Below are 19948 nucleotides of genomic sequence, written 5' to 3' on the forward strand. Positions count from 1 at the left end.
CTGATTCTAAGCCTTGTCCTCTATACTCTAAGACTTCATCTAGCTTCCTGTCCCCTTCCTGCCTTCCCAGGATGCTTAACATTCTACTTCTCTGTCTTTACTACACCAGCCTCCTCCACTTGATTCACACTCTGATTCCTTCAAGTTTTAATTCATTTCCTGCCATTTGCAAGAAGCTCTTCCAATCACTAGTACCTTCTTTCTGAGATTACCTCCCATGTACTCTGCCTATGTTACCTAATTATTTAGTAGTCATCTTCCTCATGAGAATGCCGCATCCTTAATGGAAGTCTTTTGGTTTCATTTTTTGCTTTTCTCTGTATCCCCAGAGCTTAGCATAGTGCCTGGCACATGGAATATATTTAATAAATTATCGATTGGTAGCCTGAGAGATTTGATCCTATGGTATGAGCATATTAATTCTTCTTCCTCCTTTTCTGAAATTTCATGTTATCTTTAGTTAAAAGATTTCAAAATAGATATTAATACTATATTATGTTTCACAATAGATCTTTGTGCTTTTATTTAAAATGTTGCCCACCTGGCTGCTTGATCAGTGAGAGTTATAATCATTTTGAAACAAGTTGTCAAAATTAGAAAACAGCATGGCACAATGTCTTGTGTAGTGGATTTGGAATCAAGAAGACCTGGGTTCAAATACTACTTGTGTGTTCACTGGTTAGATACTTAATTTCTGTGAACCTCAATTTCTTTACCTGTAAAATGGAAAGAGCAATAAAATATGTGATGCCTGCCTCACAAGACTCTTCTGAGGTCCAAATGAGACAACACATACACATACACATATACTTTACAAATATTAAACACTATATAAATGTCAATTTTTTTAAATGAAGAAGACTTCCATATTTCATTAGTAATAAGATTTGAATCCAGATTCACTTTAAGGCTTATTTGTGACTCCAGGAAAATTCAGTTCCTAGTTTTCTATTCTCCTTGGTCCTAATCCTTCCTCATCTATTTTCAATCACTCTGACCAAGTACTGAGGACATTTAAAAGTACATATTTCATCCATGTTGCTTTTTTTTTCTCCTTCTAGGAAAAAGTTTATGAATGGGGTGACTGCATTGTTTAACCTAAGAGTTTCAGATCCATAAGATAGCTTTAGCTATTAATGGATAGTTTGCAGAAACTTTTCATGGAGTCTCTCTCTCTCTTTCTCTCTCTCTCTCTCTCTCTCTCTCTCTCTCTCTCTCTCTCTCTCTCTCTCTCTCACACACACACACACACACACACACACACAAACACACCTACTGTGAAAATTTTAAAGATCTCCATAAAAGACAAACTAATTATAATTCTCTCCAATGATACATTTAACCCTGCAAATGCTCTGTATCTGCTTCCACTCTCTTTATCCATTAAAAAAACTTTAGGGAGCTCAGAAACTTTTTTATTATTGCTCCCAATTTTTTATTGATGCATTTTGGGAAGGGTAGAACTATAAAGGGATGAACAGACCCCTTCTAAACACACACACACACACACACACACACACACACACACACACAGAGAGAGTTCATTTTTACTTACAACCCTTCCTAACCATCTACACAAAAACCCAAGGGGAGAGGAGGACCTAGACTTCACATTCAATGCATCAAGAGAGTCACAATTACTCAATTACCAGGGCCTAGAACTTCCAAGATACTCCTTCCTTCTCTTCAGTACAGTCTCACTTCTCTTGTATCTAGATCAAATTTCCCTCCTGAACTTCAGTTTCACACATTTTCAACTGCCTACTGGATATTTCATCTTGGGAGTCATGGGCATCTCGAACTCAACATGACACTCACCAGAATACCGTCAAGTCATGTAAACTTTGACGGCTCAAGTCTTCTCTCTGAGTTGCTAATCCATGTCAATTAATAAACCTTCTTCACTGGATATCACTTTTTTGGCTGCTACAAAAAGAGAGAGAGAAGAAAAAAAGAGGGGAGGAAAATGCAGAGGAGAGACGAAGGGAGGAGAAAGAATGAAAGAAAAGGGAGGGAGGAGGAAAAGAAGGAAAGAAGGAAGAAAAAAGAAGGAATAAAAAGGAAAAAGACAAAGGAAGAAATAAATAATGCAAGGAAAGAAAAGAAGATGGTGATGATATTTCTGAAGTCTACTTCCTGTATTCAATATTTTTTTCTACACCTTCCTATGTTCCCTTCTTTCATCTCTTCAATGGAAAGATTAAGTTCATCTTTAGAATTGTATTATGCCTATAAATTAATTATCATATATCCTTTAATATTCCAATATAAACAAAAATATATCTCAAAGAGAGGTGTCTATGACTCAAAACACTGTAGAGAAAAAGGAAAAACAATTATACCTTATGCTTTTCTAAAGATGAGTTCAGAGTTTCATGAAATGCAATTATAGACATTTCATAATCTCTCTTGGTAACTTTATTGTTCATTAGAAATGTTAGACTCAGATACCAGTTATATGTCTGATGATAAGGATTGTGCACTAGAGAAATACTTAGAAATCAATTTTTTTTACTTCTACTCACATTTAACTTTTCATTATTAACAACAAACACTCTGGAGACAATTCAGTTGAGCTTTACACCAAACTTTATGTAGGCTTTTTTATTCCTGATTGCTTTTTATTTTGTCTGGTGATAATCTTTATCTTTGTAATCCTTTAACAATGTTTGTAAATGATATTATATAAAATTATTGTTAGCTCTGGCTATGCTGTTTCTCTGCTCTACAAGAATATAAAATATCTGTCATATGATGTAATTTTGAAGTTTTTTGGCTTCCTTTTGTTTATTTTTGTCCTGGTTAAACTTCTCTAAGAAATGGAGGTAACCAGAATCAATGTTCTTTCTTTGATCAATTTCCCATTTTATAGAATCAACAGAATGTTTCAGCAGATCTGGTTGGAATTGTTTGTATCAAACATTTTCTCATCTTTGTCTTTTCTTCTCATTTTTATTACTTTTAAAACCACTGTGAGCTCATTCTAAAGTAACTATATTTCCTATAATCTTTTTTTTCTCTATTAAGCTGTTGTTGATAAGTCATTTTAGGCATGCCCAACTCTTCATGACCCCATTTGGGACATTCTTGGCAAAGATATTGGAGTAGTTTGCCATTTCCTTCCCCAGCTCATTTTAAATATTAAAAAAACTGAGACAAACAAGATTAAATGACCATACAGCAAGTCTGAGATAAACCTTGTACTCAGGAAGCTGAATCTTCTTAACTCTAGACCCAGCGGTCTATCCAATGTACCACCTAGCTGCTCTCTATTAGGCTAGAGTCAATTTAATTTTTGTAATGTTCATTAATATTTATGTTTAGTGTTTCCAATCTCTGTTCTTCAATCAAGAATTTGTGATTGTATATGTATACAAGTATACAAGAGACATATGTATAATATATATCCACATGTGTATATATACATACATATATAAAGACATATCTGCTTTTGGATAATGTACAAGTTTTTGACTTCTTTCATTTAGTAATAACAAACCAATTGTTCTCACATCTTTTTCCTTTACCTTACACTAACCCTAATTTTTTATATTGAAGGTCTCAAATATTGAGATATATAGTTGATTTGATTTGAATGGTTTTATTCTATTCTTCATAATAGTTCTCTGCTTCATCTTCAAAATAAGCTTTTTCCTAACAAATTTAGTCTGATTCTACGAGCTATTATTGTTCATCCTTCATTTTCATAGAGGGACAATGATATCACAGAGTGATGTCTTGAATTGTGCATAAACTGGATTTAAGAGAAGCAGAGTTGTGCAATGTTATCAGTTTCACTCTCTATTCCAGATTTAACAAAATCCAATGGCAGGACAGTCAAGATGACTGGCACATCATGCTCAGGAAAGCATATTACTATGACCAAGTTTAGGTCTTTAGCTCCTAAAGAATGATTCTCTTTTGGAATATGATATCCTTTTTCTCTACCTTTTGCTGAGATGCTTTGCAGATGAAGCCACTTATTTCAATAAAAATCTTAGCCCAATGCTAAATTGGTTTTACTTGTCTACATACTCAAAATGATGACACTAGGGAGTTACTATACTAATAATCTTTCATTTATGAGAGTCTCAAGGCAGAGTTTGGAATAGAATATGGAATTTGGAGAAGCAGGATGTCAGTCCTGGCTGTGCTATACGACCCTGGCCAACTCATCTCATCATTCTAGGCTTTAGCATTCTTAAGCATTTTGGGAAGAGGAAGAGGTAGAAGAGGAGTTGGTGATAGCAATGACAGAAAACTTTACTGGAAAGTGTTAGGTTTGGAGTCAGCATACCTAGGTCCCATCTCAATTCTGTTGCTACTGCTTCTATGAGAAAGGACACGTCACTTCTCTAGAACCCAGTACGCCCATTTAGAGAATGAAGAGTTTGGACAAGATGACTTTCTAGTTTTATATCCATGATCCATTGAAAAGGGAGAATAGAGAAAGAAATAGGAAAAGGATGTGCTTACATGTGTATGTGTGTGTGTTTTGGGGGGAGTGTGCATGTTCATATGAAAAAAACTTTAAAAGCAATTAATCTTTCTTTCTTTCTTTCTTTCTTTCTTTCTTTCTTTCTTTCTTTCTTTCTTTCTTTCTTTCTTTCTTTCTTTCCTCCCTTCCTTTCTTTCTTTCTTCCCTTCCTTTCTTTCTTTCCTCCCTTCCTTTCTTCCCCCTCTCTCTTTCTCACTCTCTCTCTTTCTTTCTTTCTTTCTTTTTTCTTTTCTATAGAACAGCATTCAAGAAGGCAATGAGCAAGTGTCCCTTTCACCTCTGACTAACAACAGTCAAGACATTCCAGAAATGCCAAATTTATTAAATCCACATACAAAGCATAATGGAAATAATTTGGAAAGAAGGTGTAGGTTTGTAAACAAAAGCAGTTTTTGAAAAGATTTTGTCTAAATGCTACTGGGTGCACATTCATCAGTAGAATTAAAGTTCATAATAGTTTGGAAGAAAGAGAGAGTTCAGTGACCTGTCTGCGCGAATTTTGTTTTCTCCTCTCACTTCATCTGCCTGCAGACTGTTAAACACTCAACAAATGGATTCAGCACAAGTGAATCAAGGCTTTTAATGTTCTGACTTTTCCCCCTCCAAAACATGGAATTCTGAAGTCTGAATGGTGTATTCAGAGGGCTCTTTACAACCCTGGCTAGGGCAAAGATTACCTAAATTACTGACTCTTTCACAATGAAAATTCTTTAAATTGTTCCATTATCTTTTGGTAGCTTTTCATCACTATATCCCTTTACCAGATGTTTGTCTCCTAAAAATCTGCTTTAGGTTTATGATGGATTCCTTTAAAGCTGCTCCATCAAATGAAAAATCATGGCTCTTAGAACTAGAAAGGGATCTCATCTTGTCAGACATTTTACACAGAGGCAACTGAGCCCCAGAGAAGATGTCACTTGCCCAAGGAGGCATGGTGAGTGATAGCCAAGAAATTATGTGTCTTTGTGTATTTTGCTAGGGAAAAAAAGAAGTAGGGAGGGAATGTTTATAAAAAAAGAAGATGAAGGGAAGAGAAAAATAGAAGGTGGATGTAAAAGAAGAGGGCAGAGAAAGACAAAAGAGAAAAGGGAAAGGGGCAAGAGTACTGGCAGAAAGGAGACTAAAGAGGGAGAGGAAGGAAGGAAGGAAGGAAGGAAGGAAGGAAGGAAGGAAGGAAGGAAGGAAGGAAGGAAGGAAGGAAGGAAGGAAGGAAGGAAGGAAGGAAGGAAGGAAGGAAGGAATTCAGAGATTGACTGTATGATACAGCTTCTTAAATCTTCTGCCCCCAAATTCAGTTCTCTTCCTAATGAAAGGAGGATCTCCTAAGATGTCTTAGGGAGATACTTTTCTCATGTGCCACTTTGAAGAGATTTACTGTGGTCTTAATTATTTTTATCTAATTTTCTTATTCTGCCTTAGTACATTCTGGTGGGGAAGAAATGGAGAAGATCACAGGGATTTAGGTTTGGAAATTATTTCAGAGTGCATGTGATCAGTCCCCCTTATTTGAGACCCAGAGATGGCAAATGACTTAATCACACATTATTAAGTACCAGAGGTCAGATTCAAATCTAGGTCTCTCAACTCCAAATCTTTTGTTCTTTCCTATAAAAATAAATGGCATCTTATACATAATAATAATAATAATTGTAACCAGTACTTATAAAGCTCTTTTTTAACGTTTGCAAAATATTTTTATCTGTTTTCTCATTTGACCCTCACAATAACCCTAGAAATAGATGCTATTATCAGACCTTCTTTACAGATGGAGAAACTGAGTCTGAGAGAAGTTAAATGACTTACTTACTTAGGACCATATTATTCATATGTATTGGAGGCAGGATTCTGACTCAGAACTTCCTTACTCCAAGCCTGACTTTGTTTGTATCCATTGTGCTACTTGACTGCCCAAATGAGTTTTTACTTAGGGAGTACTACATTAATGAAGTCTCCTTTCTAGGTAGATTTGTATTTTAGAAGATGAGCTAGAAGAGCATACTTTTTACCACTACTAGGAATCCAGTAATATCTGGGTTCATTTTTCACCTTTTCTACTTCGTACCTCTGTTATCTTGGGCAATTCACCCAATCTCATTTTTGTTGTCTCTAAGATGAGGGAATTATTTTAAATCATTTCTAAGATCCCTTACAGCTCTAAACCCATGATCTCATGCTGTTAGACATATAGAATCCATGCCTCTAAATGCCTTTCCAGCTCGGTTGTTGTTGCCATTCAGTTGTTCCCTCGTGTCCATGTCTTCTTGATCCCATGGACATAGTTCACCAATACTGTCCACTAAATTTTCTTGGCAAAGATAATGGAGTAGTTTGCAATTTTCCTCTCCAGTTGTCAAGCTCTAGTAGTGTACAACCTTTTATGAGTTTATGTTACAATAATAATGCATGCATACATAGACACACAGACACACATTTTTTCTCAAGGCTAAATTGAACAAGTTTCTTGAATCAATCCTCTTAAAGCATGGATTTTACCCCAACTCCTAACCTCATAAACCAGCCAAACATGGCAAAATCTGTGGTTGATTAAGTCATATTGGTTCTTAATAATCACTGCATCCCTTTGTTCAGAAATTATCCCTTTAGTGATAAATATCAGAATTATATCTGAAATTGAAGTGAAGCTCATTGACCTCTAGTGTGAAGATTCCATCCTATTTTTTATCTTTTTGAAAACTTAGCATTTTCTAGCTTCTAATCTCAGTTAACTCCATCTTCAAAGTTTCTCAAAGTCATTGATAGAGACTTAGCAATCACAACACAGATTTTCAGAAGACTTTAGGAATATCCTTTTCTTCCAGGAGTAGAGATAGGGGGAGTTGTAGGTTTAAATCTGACCTCAGACACTTCCTAGCTGTGTGACCCTAGGTAAGTCACTTAACCTTTTTTTGCCTAGCCCTTACTGCTATTCTACCTTGGAACCAATACACAGTATTGATTCTAAGATAGAAGGTAAGGGTTTTAAAGATGTGTGTGTGTGTGTGTGTGTAATTTAAAGTATAATTACTTTAATTTATGTAATTTAGAATATATTTGTTATATATAGCTATAGCTATCTCTATATCTATTTCCACCTATATATATATATATATATGTGTGTGTGTGTGTGTGTGTGTGTGTGTGTGTGTGTGTGTGTGTGTCCCTATATGCATAGGGATAGATATCTATATAGAGAGAGGTATGTCTCTCAATACATATAAAATTATATCTATGTCTATATTAAGAATGAGAAACAGAGAAATCTTATTTGTAAATGAGAGAGATGGACTTGATGATCTTTCTAGGTCCTTTCTAGTTGAAAGTCTATGATCCCAGGGTCCTCACTCACTCTTTAACTCAGGAATAAAATGTCCTTATCTGTTAATTTAGGACTTGGACCAGAATGAATTCCAAGGTTTCTGCTAGCTCTAACGTCATGATTTCTTGCCAATAAATTATTGCCCCAAATGGGAAACAATAGAAAGAAAAACTAGTAAAGAGCATTCATTTTTATTTTTTGTACCCTCATCTCCTAGCACAATCCCTTACATATAGTAGATGCTTAGTGTGTATTTATTGAATTATTTTTTAATTCCCTTTGTGTGACAGCCAGACTTTTCATCTGCTAATTTTATGTGGGGCTCCTTTAGAGGAAAATGTGCGAATCAGCAAGTTAGTGAAGCTTCCCCAGAGGAGAAAATTGCATGATTCAAGCCTCTGTTTATACTTGATCAATGACAAGTTTCCAGCAGACTTCCACAAGAATGAATGGAGCTTTCCCAAGAATAGCAGCCCCATATTTCTTGGATTGGTATTTTATTTGTCTCCTTTGTTTTCTTTTTTTCAGAAGAAGAGGTTTCCCCACCTCCTCTTTCCCTGTCCCTCCTCCTGCCACTTCTCTTTTGAGCATAACATTAATAGAAGAATTATTCATGTTAGTCTCATGACTCAACTCTACTATGTGGGCTCATCTGGTGCCTATCCCTGGTGCCTGTAATTGCTTAATTAACATTCAAATCTGAGCTTTGGGGATGAGGATTGTATCCTCCAGTGTTGAAAAGGAATTAATCAATATTAGAACTTGTTTAAAGCCTATGTGAAGTGTCTGTGGAGGGATCTCAGGAAGAAGGAAGGATCTGGCTAGGAAATATCACTTGTCACTCCAATTTTTCACTTATCCATAAAGTACTCTGACTCATACCATTACTAACATCTCTCCATATATGTTTACATAAACTCATACTATATATACATATATACTACGTATAAAAATGCACATACATGAACATATACATACATTTAATATTTATATAGAAATAGGGGAAAGAGAGAAAGAAAGAGAATGTGTGAGAGAGAGAGAGAGAGCAAGGGATAGATCATATATATATATGACTTTCCTAGTGAGCCTTATTGTTGAGTTTTTTCAGTTGTTTCCAATTCTTTGTGGCCCCATTTGGAGCTTTTCTTAGCAAAGATACTGGAATGGTTTGCCATTTCCTTCTCTACTCATTTTACAGATGAGGAAACAGACAGACAGAATTAAGTGACTTTACCAGGGTCACACAGCTAGGAAGTTTCTGAGGCCAGACTGGAACTCAAGATGAGTCTTCCTGATTCCAAGCTCAGAACTCCATCCACTGTGCCACCTTGCTGCCCCTTCCTAGTATCTGGAACCTCACTTTATCAAAACAGACAAACAACTGCTAAGCAACTTCAGGGAGGAATTTGGTGAATCGCCAGCATGCATTAGAAGTGGGACTCAAAGCCAGTTTTTCTGTCTCCAAGCCAGCCCTCCATTCATGACATTAATTGCTTTTTAATAATAGCAATAAGAAAGACTTTTATATAGGCAGTCCTTTAAAGTATGCAAAGCACTTTATCATCTTAGTTCATGTACGCCTCAAAATACCCCATAGGTAGGTAATATTTATCAATATATCCATTTTGACAGATGAGAAAAAATGAGACAAAGAGAGGCTATGCCATTTGTCCATCCTCCTGCAGCAGGGAAGCATCAAGGGTAGGACTGGAATTAAGTCTTTCTTGATTTTGAGTCCAGCACAGATTCGAGAGTTGGAAGGGACTTCAGAAGCCAACTAGTCTCACTCATCTATAAAAGCTATTGCTAACATAACATCCTCAATGAGTGGTCATGGTGCCTTTTAAGAAGGGGGAACCCACCATTTCTCATGACAGTCCATCCCTCTTTTAGTTAGCTGGATGGCACAGTGGATAAAACACTGGGTTTGGAGTCAGGAAGACTCATCTTCATGAGTTCAAATCTGACCTCAGATACTAGGTGTGTGTCCCTGGACGAGTCACCTATTTGTCTTAGTTCTTTCATCCGTAAGATGAGCTATAAAAGGAAATGACAAAACACACTAGTATTTTTGCTAAGAAAACTCCAAAATAGGATCATGAAGAGTCAGACACCACTGAACAACAATAGTTAAGAAGTTGTTCATACAATCAAGTCTAAACTTCCTTAACATTTTAACATCGACTCAAAATTTGTGGTTCTGCTCTGGGGTCATACAGAATAAGTCTGATTCCTCCTTTATATGAGAGATCTGCAAATATTTGAAGTCAACTATCACATCACCCCAAACACTGCTTGTCTTTTCTTCTAGATAAGCATATTCAATGAGTCTTCATGTGCCAATAATTCAAGACTCTGGTTGTACCCCTCTGGACAAATCCAGGTTGAGGAATCTGATTCAGCTACATCTACCATTATTATGATTTTTCACAATCCACATTTACAGAGTACTCCACTACATACTTCTTTATAATGCTCATTATCATTTATCCCTAAAGCTAGTTCTAAGACTAGATGGGTCACTATAGTTCTACAGTGGCTAAAAGCCAAACTGACTTCAAATGTCAGCACCACCATGTTTATAAGAAGCACATCATGGTGGCAGCTCGGTGACTCAGTGCATAGAGCACCAGATGGGGAGTCAGAAGAACCTGAGTTAAAAACTGGTCTCAAATACTTCCTAGCTCTTTGACCATGGGCAAGTCACTTAACACCAATTGCCTGGCAATTAGTTTTCTGACTTAGAACTGTTGCTAAGATAGAAAGTATGTTTTTTTTAAAGAAGCACATCAAACTTCAAGAAATTTTGGGTCCATGCTGTAATAGGGAAATATTAGCAGAATTTTGTGATACACATTTACAGTATCTATAGGATGTTCCAAAAGTCTTAAGACAGGTTTAAACTTGCCCCAAGACATTTAGGACATCCTGTACTTCACAAACTATTATTTCTCTGCTCATATTCTATGTCCCTACCAACGTCAATCCCTGTAGAAAAGTATTTTTGTGTGTTTCTCAACAATTCAATTAAATAGGTATTTATTAAGCATTTATCCATTTGATAAATAAGGCATTATGCTAGGTTTAGGGAATTCAGAGAAAAAAAGGAAAATGACTTCAAGAAGTTTATAGTATATATTAGCACTTCAGTCTAATGTCAGAATCATTGGGCAAGTGATAGTCCAATATATTCTTTAAAGAATAAATAACAATAATGACACAGACATTGAATATGTCAAACACCATCTTGCACAATCCACTGATGTCTTCAGTCTGTTTTTTTTCCAAGCTGTAAATTAGAGATTTGGAAGAAACCAACCATCTACATTTGTGAATCATTAATGGAAATCACCCTTTTCCCCGTGTTCAATTGTGGACTGGTGCCTGCCAAAAATGTGGACTGAATCAAAGCTGTCTGACAGACAGTGTATTGGGTTATAAAGGTTTTGCTGAAAACTGCAGCGGTTCAGCTAGGATTATTAGCCAGGTGCTGGTTTGTGCCCTAGTCTGGATTAACACCGTGAGTGAGGGCAAGAAATGGTGTGGTAGAAAACTCTGTAGACCTGGCACACAGGTGTGTCATTCTGTCAATTTCTCCTTGATGCTGCTTCATCATTTGGACCCTCACCTTGACAGTTCAAATGGATGCCTTTTATGGTGATTGATGGTAATAGTGAGGAGCCTCCTGGACCTAAAATAGAACCAAATAAACCAGTATTATATCTCAGAGTCCTGAATTTTATTAGTCTTTGGATAACAGAGTTACTATGCCAAAAAATTTGCAAAATAAAATGAGAAATCTTCCTGGTTTGGGAAGCATGTGATCATTTCCCCTGCCAAGTGCACGTCTGTTACATCCATTATCTTAACAGATATTATATATATATATATATATATATATATATATTTCAGCATGTGGTATAATGATATCATCCCGATAGTAATATGGGACCTTATATTTTATGTAGAATATTAGAGAATTTTATGATTTAGGATGATTGTGTCCACACATGCAGTGGCTTGATCATTCCAAACATAACTTCTGGATTGAACTCCTTGGCTCCACTCCATTTTCATGGAGGCACCAATAGCAGAGATGCTGTAGTGTTATTGGTTTGAGAGTCCAACTATGTTATTCTGTTTCCCCCAACCAATGCCATTTTGCTACAAAGCTTGTTAATATGGTAGTTCTAAGTAAACCTCATGGTGCTCTGGCTCCAATCTGCTCAGCTCTGTAACATTGTTTTTACTTCAAATCATGTTTTCATGGAACCAATTAACAATGTTTAGTGAAGTATGCCTATCGTTCTAGGCTGGATGGTAACCGAGTCTGTTCTGTTGGCATGCAAAGACCTGGCATATGTTTTCTACAAAATTAGATTACTCACCTGAAAAGCATCATGTCTTGCAACTGTTGAGAGCAGCCATTCCAAAGTGAAATAAAGCAGATAAGGGACACAGTATGGTGTGAAGGAATGAGAGAGGGTAGATCTGGAGATAGGAAGATATGCACTGAAGTTCTGACTCTGCCTCATCTTGGTAGTGTGACCATAGGCAAATCGTTTCATCTCTTAGAATCCCCTCAAATTCTTGGGGACTATGACATACATGTTACCATTCTGGAAGTCATCACACTGAGTTTTCCAATATTGATGAAATGACAAGTTCAGATCAAAGGCAAAAGGGAAAGAGGAGAAGAAAAGATTTGTGAAAACAAAATGGCAGAGAGATAATAGATCATCTTAGAAAGACTGTGTCATTGATAAAAGGAACAAAATACGTGTAATATATTTTTATTGTAGGAAACAAAGTTGATGCCCATTGGTTAGATAAATATAATGACTATAATAGAATCATGCTATTCTATAAGAAATGACCAATTTGATGAATACAGAGAAACATAGAAAGATCTTCATAAACTGGTGCCAAGTGAAGTAAGCAGAGTAAAAAACAATGTATACAATGACAAAAACAATATAAATTGAAAGAACAAAACAATCCAAAGTGAATTTTGTATAGTTACAAAGAAAAAGCATGACTACAAATAAGAGATATGAGAAGACACCCAGCACTCCACACTTTGATAGGGGTGGGAACTCAATAGGCATGGTACAATGTCAGAATTTTTAATGTATTCATCAATTTTGTTGATTTTTTTCTTTTCTTTTAAAAATATTTTTTGATGAACACAATGATTTCAGAAAAAGCTGGAAAAACTTGCATGAACTGATGCAAAGTGAAATAAGCAGGACCAGGACAACATTGTACGCAGTAATATCAATACTATGGAATGACCAACTGTGACATACTTAGTTACTCTCACCAATGCAATGATCCAGGGCAATTCTGAGGGACTTATGACAAAGAATACTATCCACCTCCAGAGAAAACTATTAATATAGTTGACCATATTAATAATAAAAATAATATAAATCACATGTTTATCTCAATAGATGAAGAAAAAGTCTTTTAAAAAATATAACATCCGTTTCTATTAAAAACACTAGAAAACAGAAATAAATTGGCCTTTCCTTAAAATGATAAATAGTATCTCTCTAAGACAATCAGCAAGCATCATCTCTAATGGGAATAAACTAGAAGCTTTCCCATAAGATGAGAGGTGAAGTAAAGATGCCCATTATCACAACTATTATTTAATACTGTGTAAGGATTGTTAGCTATAGTAATTAGAGAAGAAAAAAGAAATCGAAGGAATTAAAGTAGGCAATGAGGAAACTAAACTATTAGTCTTTGCAGATGCTATGATGGTCTACTTAGAGAATCCTTGAAAATCAACTAGAAAACTAGTTGAAATAGTTAATAACTTTAGCAAAATTGAAGGATGCAAGATAAATCTATATAAATATCAGCATTTCTATATATTACCAAAAAAAGGTCTTACAGAAAGAGATAGAAAAAGAAATTCCATTTTAAGTTATTCTAGACAGTATAAAATACTTGGGAATTTACTTGCCAAGACAAACACAGGAATTATATGAACACAACTACAAAACATTCTTCACATAAATAAATTTGGATGTAAACCACTGGAAAAATGCTAATTGCTCAGGGGTAAGCTGAGCTAATATAATAAAAGTCACAATTCTACCTAAAATAATTTACTGATTCAGCACTATATGAAACTACCCGAAATTATTTTATACAACTAGAAAAAGTAATAAAATTTATCCAGAGGAACAAAAGGTCAAGAATATCAAGAGAATTAATTTTTTAAAAAGTGAAGGAACATGGCCTAGCAATACCAGATATCAAAATGTATTATAAAACAATATTCATCAAAACAGTCTGATACTAAGAAATAGAATGGTGAATCAATGGAATAGACTAGATAGACAATATTCAAGGGTAAATGACCATAGCAGTTTAGTGGTAGATAATACCAAAGATTCTAGTTTTGTGGATAAAAATTCACATTGACAAAAATTGCAAGAAAAACTGGCACACTATGGCAAAACTAGTTTTAGACCAATATCTCATACCCTATAACAAGATAAGGGCAAAATGGATATATGATTTAGATATAAAGGGTGATAGCATAAGTAAATAGGGGAAACATATAATAGTTTATTTGTAGACCTCTGGAGAAATGAAGAATTTGTGACCAAACAAGAGAAAGTGAATATTATTAGATATGAAATTAATGGTTTTTGTTATATTAAAAGTTTTTGTACAAACAAAACCAACATAACCAATTTTAGAAGGGGAAGAACTAACCGGGAAAAAATTTCTACAGCAGATTTCTCTGATAAAGCTCTCATTTATAAAATATAGTGAGATTATAGTCATATAAGAAAACAATCATTCCTCAATTGACAAATGGTAGAAGAATATGAACAAGCAATTTTCAGATAAAAAAATCAAAGATATCAGTAATTGTATGAAAAATGTTCTAAATCTCCCTTGATTAGATAAATATAAATTAGAACAATTCTGAGATACCACCTCATACCTATAAGATTAGCCAATCTGACAATAAAGGAAAATGATCGATGTTAGAAAGGTTGTGGCAAAATTGGGACACTAATGCATTACTGGTGGAGTTGTAAACTGATCTAAGGGCTATAAAATTGCATATTCTTTGATCCACTGATACCAGAGGAAAGGAAGAGGGTATGATATGAGTTAGAGGATGAGTATTTGTGGAAGAGCTTCGCATCACTAGATCTTTACACCAGATTTTGACATTCTGTAGCACCCCAAGGTCTGTTGCCTCCTTGAATCACTATTAACATCCTCTGCTTTCCTCCACTTCTACAATAGGGCCAGGTTATAAGTTTCTTTTGTCCTATATTGTATTCTTCTACCTATGCATTAGAGCTAATATCAATAAGCTAAAATGAATGGTTCCACTATTAGAGTGGAATGAAAATTTACCACTTTTTGCAAAAAGGCATACATTTTCTAGCCTCTCAGAATTTTCTTTTTTTGTTTAAGGAAAAAATGTGCTTATTTTTCCCATTTCTCTTTTCCTTCCCTTCCTCCTTTCTTTTCCTTCTTGTTTTTCTTTCTTCTTTTTTTCCTTCTTTCCTCTTTCTCTCACTTCTGTTCACTCTCCCTTCATCTTTCTCTACCTCCTTTCACTTCTCTTTTTTCCTACTCAGTCCCTCATTCTTCTTTTTCCTTTCCTTTCCCCTTCTCTCCTTACTTTCTCTCCTTAGAGATTTCCTTCCTATCCTTCTTTCTTTCTCCCTTTTCTCCCTTCTTCTTCCTTCTCCCCCTCTTCTTCCCTTTCTCCCCCTCTTTCTCCCTCTTTCCTGAAATCAGATTCTTGCATCTTAAGTATTTCTATGTAAGTTCTGCTAGAGATTTATGGGATGATGCCCTGGCCTGAGGCCCAAAGTCCCCAAAGATCTAGGATAATTATATATCCAGACTGCTAATGAGAACCAGCATTCTTTCAAGGCAGCCAGCTCTCTCCTTATTAAGGCAAGGATATTATGGGGATTCTTCAATCCATAATCCTACCAACATTCAGGAGAGCTGAGTGTGTGAAAGATGCAACCACCATGAGGTTCATAATCAGAGAGACATATTTATAAGCTAAAAAAAATAGGAACATGTTTTGATTTTTTTATTTAAAAAATTCATTTTCAAAGATAAATTGGAACAACTCTCTCAAAATCTGTGTCCAAAAACCAGTCTCCATCTGTCACTCTTAGTCTGGCTATCATCTTAGACTGTAACAAAGACAGCAATAGTGGTCTTTTAACTCTTTTCCTTCCCAATCCCCAGTCAAAATAGTGTTCTTAAGAAAACTGATCTTTTAAATAGGGTTTTCAGGAATGTGACCATGCCATGTGCCTTCTGGGTGTTAGAGGAAGTAATTCCAACATTTCTCCAAACCCCCATATTAGTAGTAGCCACAGCTTGCCTTTGCTGATCATCTTTCCCACAACTGTCACAATAATAATGCCTAACATTTACATAGCTATTTGAGGTTTGTAAAAGAGGCACACAGGGGACAGTCTTGGATTTGAAGTCAGGATAGACATGAGTTCAAATGGAAATCATACTTACCAGTTGTGTGACCCTGGGCAAGTCACATAATTTGTTTGCCTCAGTTTTCTCTTCTGTAAATTGAGGATTACAATAATAACACCCACATCCAAAAGTTATTGTGAGGATAAAATAAGAAAATATTGTAATGCTCTTTACAAACCTTAAAGTGCTATATGAATTCTAGTTACTGTTATTATTATGAAATACTTTGAATAGATTATCTAATTTGAGCTGCATAATCCCTTTATGAGTCAAAGGCTAGTATCATCCCCATTTGGCAGATAAGAAAAATGAGTTTCAAAGCAGCAATAGGATTTATACAGCATGACTATATCTATAGGTAGGAAGGATCTTTAGGCCATTTAGTCTAACCTCCTCATTTTATGGATAGTGAAAGAACATCAAAATCTGGCTGCCCATAGGAAGAAACACAGCAGTAAAACTTTGAAGGAAGCTAAGGTTTCTGAGGCAATAAGAAGAGAATTCATTTTCAGTGTGTAATAGTGAAAAGGTTCAGTGATAGAGATTGCCATATTCAGGAAGCAAGAAGGAGGTCCACCAGGCTAGAATGTAGAAGGAGTGAAAGGAAGCCAGATGAAATCAGTTTAAATGAAAGTAGCCTGGACTCAGGCTGTACAAAGAAGGGTAATTCCAAAGAAAGTTCAAGTTACTGAACAATTGTCCTCATTTCACAGGTCAGCAAAATTGTGTTTAAAATTCTACAAGCTGGGCTTCAGCAATTTGTGAACCAAGAATTCCTCAAAGAGCAGGCTGGTTTTCAAAGAAGAAGAGGAACTAGAGACCAAATTGCCCACATTCACCACATTATGGAGAAAGCAAGGAAGTTCCATAAAAAAAAAAATCTACTTCTGCTTTTTTGAGTACTCTAAAGCCTTTGTGTGGATCACAACAAAATATGGCAAGTCCTAAAGAAACGGGAGTGCCAAATCATCTTGCTTGTCTCCTACAGAACCTGTATGTGGGTTCAAAAGCAACAGTTAGGACCAAACAAGAAATAACCGATGCGTTTAAGATTTGAAAAGGATATTGTCACCTTATTTGTTCAACTTATATGCAGAATACATCATGCAAAAAGCCAGCTTGGATGAATCAAAAGCTAGAATTGAGTTCACTGGGGAAAATATCAACAATCTCTAAAATAGAGATAATACTCTGATGGCAGAAGGTAAAGAGGAATAAAGAAACCTATAGGTGAGGGTGAAAGGAGAGTGTAAAAATGGACTGAAACTTTACATAAAATTAATACTAAGATCTTGACAACTGGTCCCATCACCTCTATATTTTGAAAAGATCATTTTCTGCTATAACATTACTTCCCAACTAACATAGGAAGCAATTCAATTTGACAAAAATTTATTAAATAGTGCATTTTGCTAGAATGTGCAGGACACTGTGGAAACCCAGGGGCAGGAGTAGGGTGAGAGGTAATACAAACATGAAAACTGGCAAGGTCCTTCCTCTCAAGAAATCTACCACTTGTGGAAGGATTCTTAAGGCCACTCCCAACCTTAATGGGTGGTGATCTTTCAACTGAAAAGAGACAGTGAACATCAATTGACACTAATCTCTTTTGTAGGTAGTCAGTCAACAAACATTTATTAAGTATCTATTACATATACTATGCCAAGAGCTGGGGATACAAAAATGAAACAATCAAAGATGGCAATCCCTATTCTTAAAGAGCTCAAAGTGTAACGAGAGAGAGAACATACAGACAAGTATAACAACCATGCAATATGCAGTTTTATATTAGAAATAACCAATAAGAAACATCATTGGGAAAAGTTATCCTTTTCTTTTTTATTTTAATAACAAATTTCCCCATCAGTTTTCCAAAGTTATATGATCCAAATCATCTCCCTCCTTTCAGAGCTGATTAGCAATTCAGTCTGGGTTATACATGTATTATCATGCAAAACATATTTCCATATTATTCATTTTGGTAAGTGAATATTCTTATAAAATCAAAACCCTCAAACATATACCCAAATAAACAAGTGATAAATCATATATTTTCATCTGCATTCCTACTCCAAATGTTGTATCTCTGGAAGTGAATAGCATTCTTTTTCAAAAATCTCTCAAAATCGTCTTTAATCATTGTATTGCTATTAGTAGTAAAGTCTATCACATTTGATTATTCCACAATATTGTTGTTACTCTTTTCCTGATTCTGCTTCTTTTACTCTGCATCAGTTCAGGTAGGTCTTTCCAGCTCTTTCTGAAATCATCCTGTTCATAATTCTTTACAGCATAATAGTATTTGATCACTACCATATACTACAATTTGTTCAGCTACTCCCCAAATGAAGGGCATCCCTTTAATTTCTAATTCTTTGCCAACACAAAAAGAGCAGCTATAAATATTTTATACAAGCAGATCCTCAGAAAAGGCTTTCTATGAAAAAAAAAAAGATTTTTACTGGAATTTGAAGTCAAGGAGGCAGGAAACGAAGGAGAATATACTGTCAGTAGTATGGACTCGAATCAAGAGTTGGGAGTATTATAGAAAATGCACTGTAATTGGGTATAAAAGATTTGTATCCTACTGATTCTCAAAGCAAAATTGCTACTTATGTGATCTCGAAGAATGATTTTTTCCTAAAGTGCAGACATTACTATATCACTCCCCTACTCAATAAACTCAATGGTTCCTACTACCTCTACAATTAAAATGCAGCCCCTCTATTTATCTCTTAAAGCCTTTCATAGCCTGAACCCAAGCTACCTTTCCATTACTATAATACATAACTCCTCTTCCTCCTTTCTTCAGGCCGGCCAAATTGGAATTCTTATTGATCATCACACATATTTTTGCTTACTCACATATTTGCATTATCCATACCATATACGTGGAATGCATTTCTCACTTCACAAACTTAACCTCTTACAACCCTTTGTTTGCCTAAAGATTCTGTTCTAGTGATACTTGGACACTTTTTTGAAGTCATTCCTGATCTCAAACTCCCCCCTCCCCAAATTCTAGTGCCCTTCTGCCACCCTCCAAATAAAATTACCCTGTATTTTTGTTGCATATATTTAGTCGGCTACATTGGACACATGAAGGAAGAACCTATTTGTTGTCTTTGTGCCCCAGCATCTATCATAGTCCTTACCTTATGATAGATGCCTAATAAATTCTGTTTGATTTAAATGATGGATTGATTTCCTCCCTTAAAATGGGGATAATGCCCATCCTTCTAATCCCAATATTGGTGAGGAGGGGGTTAAGTGAGATAATAAATGGAAAAGTACTTTGTAAACCCCAAAGGGTTGTGAAAGACAAACCACTAGGATTGGTTTTCTTTTACATAAACGAAAAACAATCTTTTCCCTCTAGCAGTGATTTGCAAGATGCACTTTGTCTTTGCACACTTATCAGGGTCTTTGGCATGGCTCAAAATTTACAATTCATAATTGTTAATTCTTCTAAAAACATTCCCTATATGCAGTATTCCTCCACATTTCCCAGTCTATCTTCTACCACTAGAGTGCACCAGAATATTCATTTCCAATACAGAAAGTTCACAAACTCAAGCTCAGGTGTTTTTGCTCATCATTTCCTTTCTTTTTACCCCTCTGTCATTAGACAA

The 19948-nt window shown here is 35.5% G+C and overlaps 1 long non-coding RNA gene across 1 annotated transcript in view; it reads left to right on the top strand.

Moving 5' to 3' along the window:
• Positions 1-18893, top strand: part of LOC103095454 (uncharacterized) — a 103904-nt gene extending 85011 nt beyond the window's left edge. Inside the window, exon 4 of the long non-coding RNA XR_469403.2 lies at positions 17030-18893. This is a non-coding gene — a long non-coding RNA (uncharacterized LOC103095454). The remainder of the gene's footprint in view (positions 1-17029) is intronic.
• The last annotated feature ends 1055 nt before the right edge of the window (positions 18894-19948 follow it).

This window comes from Monodelphis domestica, chromosome 6 (assembly GCF_027887165.1).
Source record: "Monodelphis domestica isolate mMonDom1 chromosome 6, mMonDom1.pri, whole genome shotgun sequence".
Taxonomy (NCBI): domain Eukaryota; kingdom Metazoa; phylum Chordata; class Mammalia; order Didelphimorphia; family Didelphidae; genus Monodelphis; species Monodelphis domestica.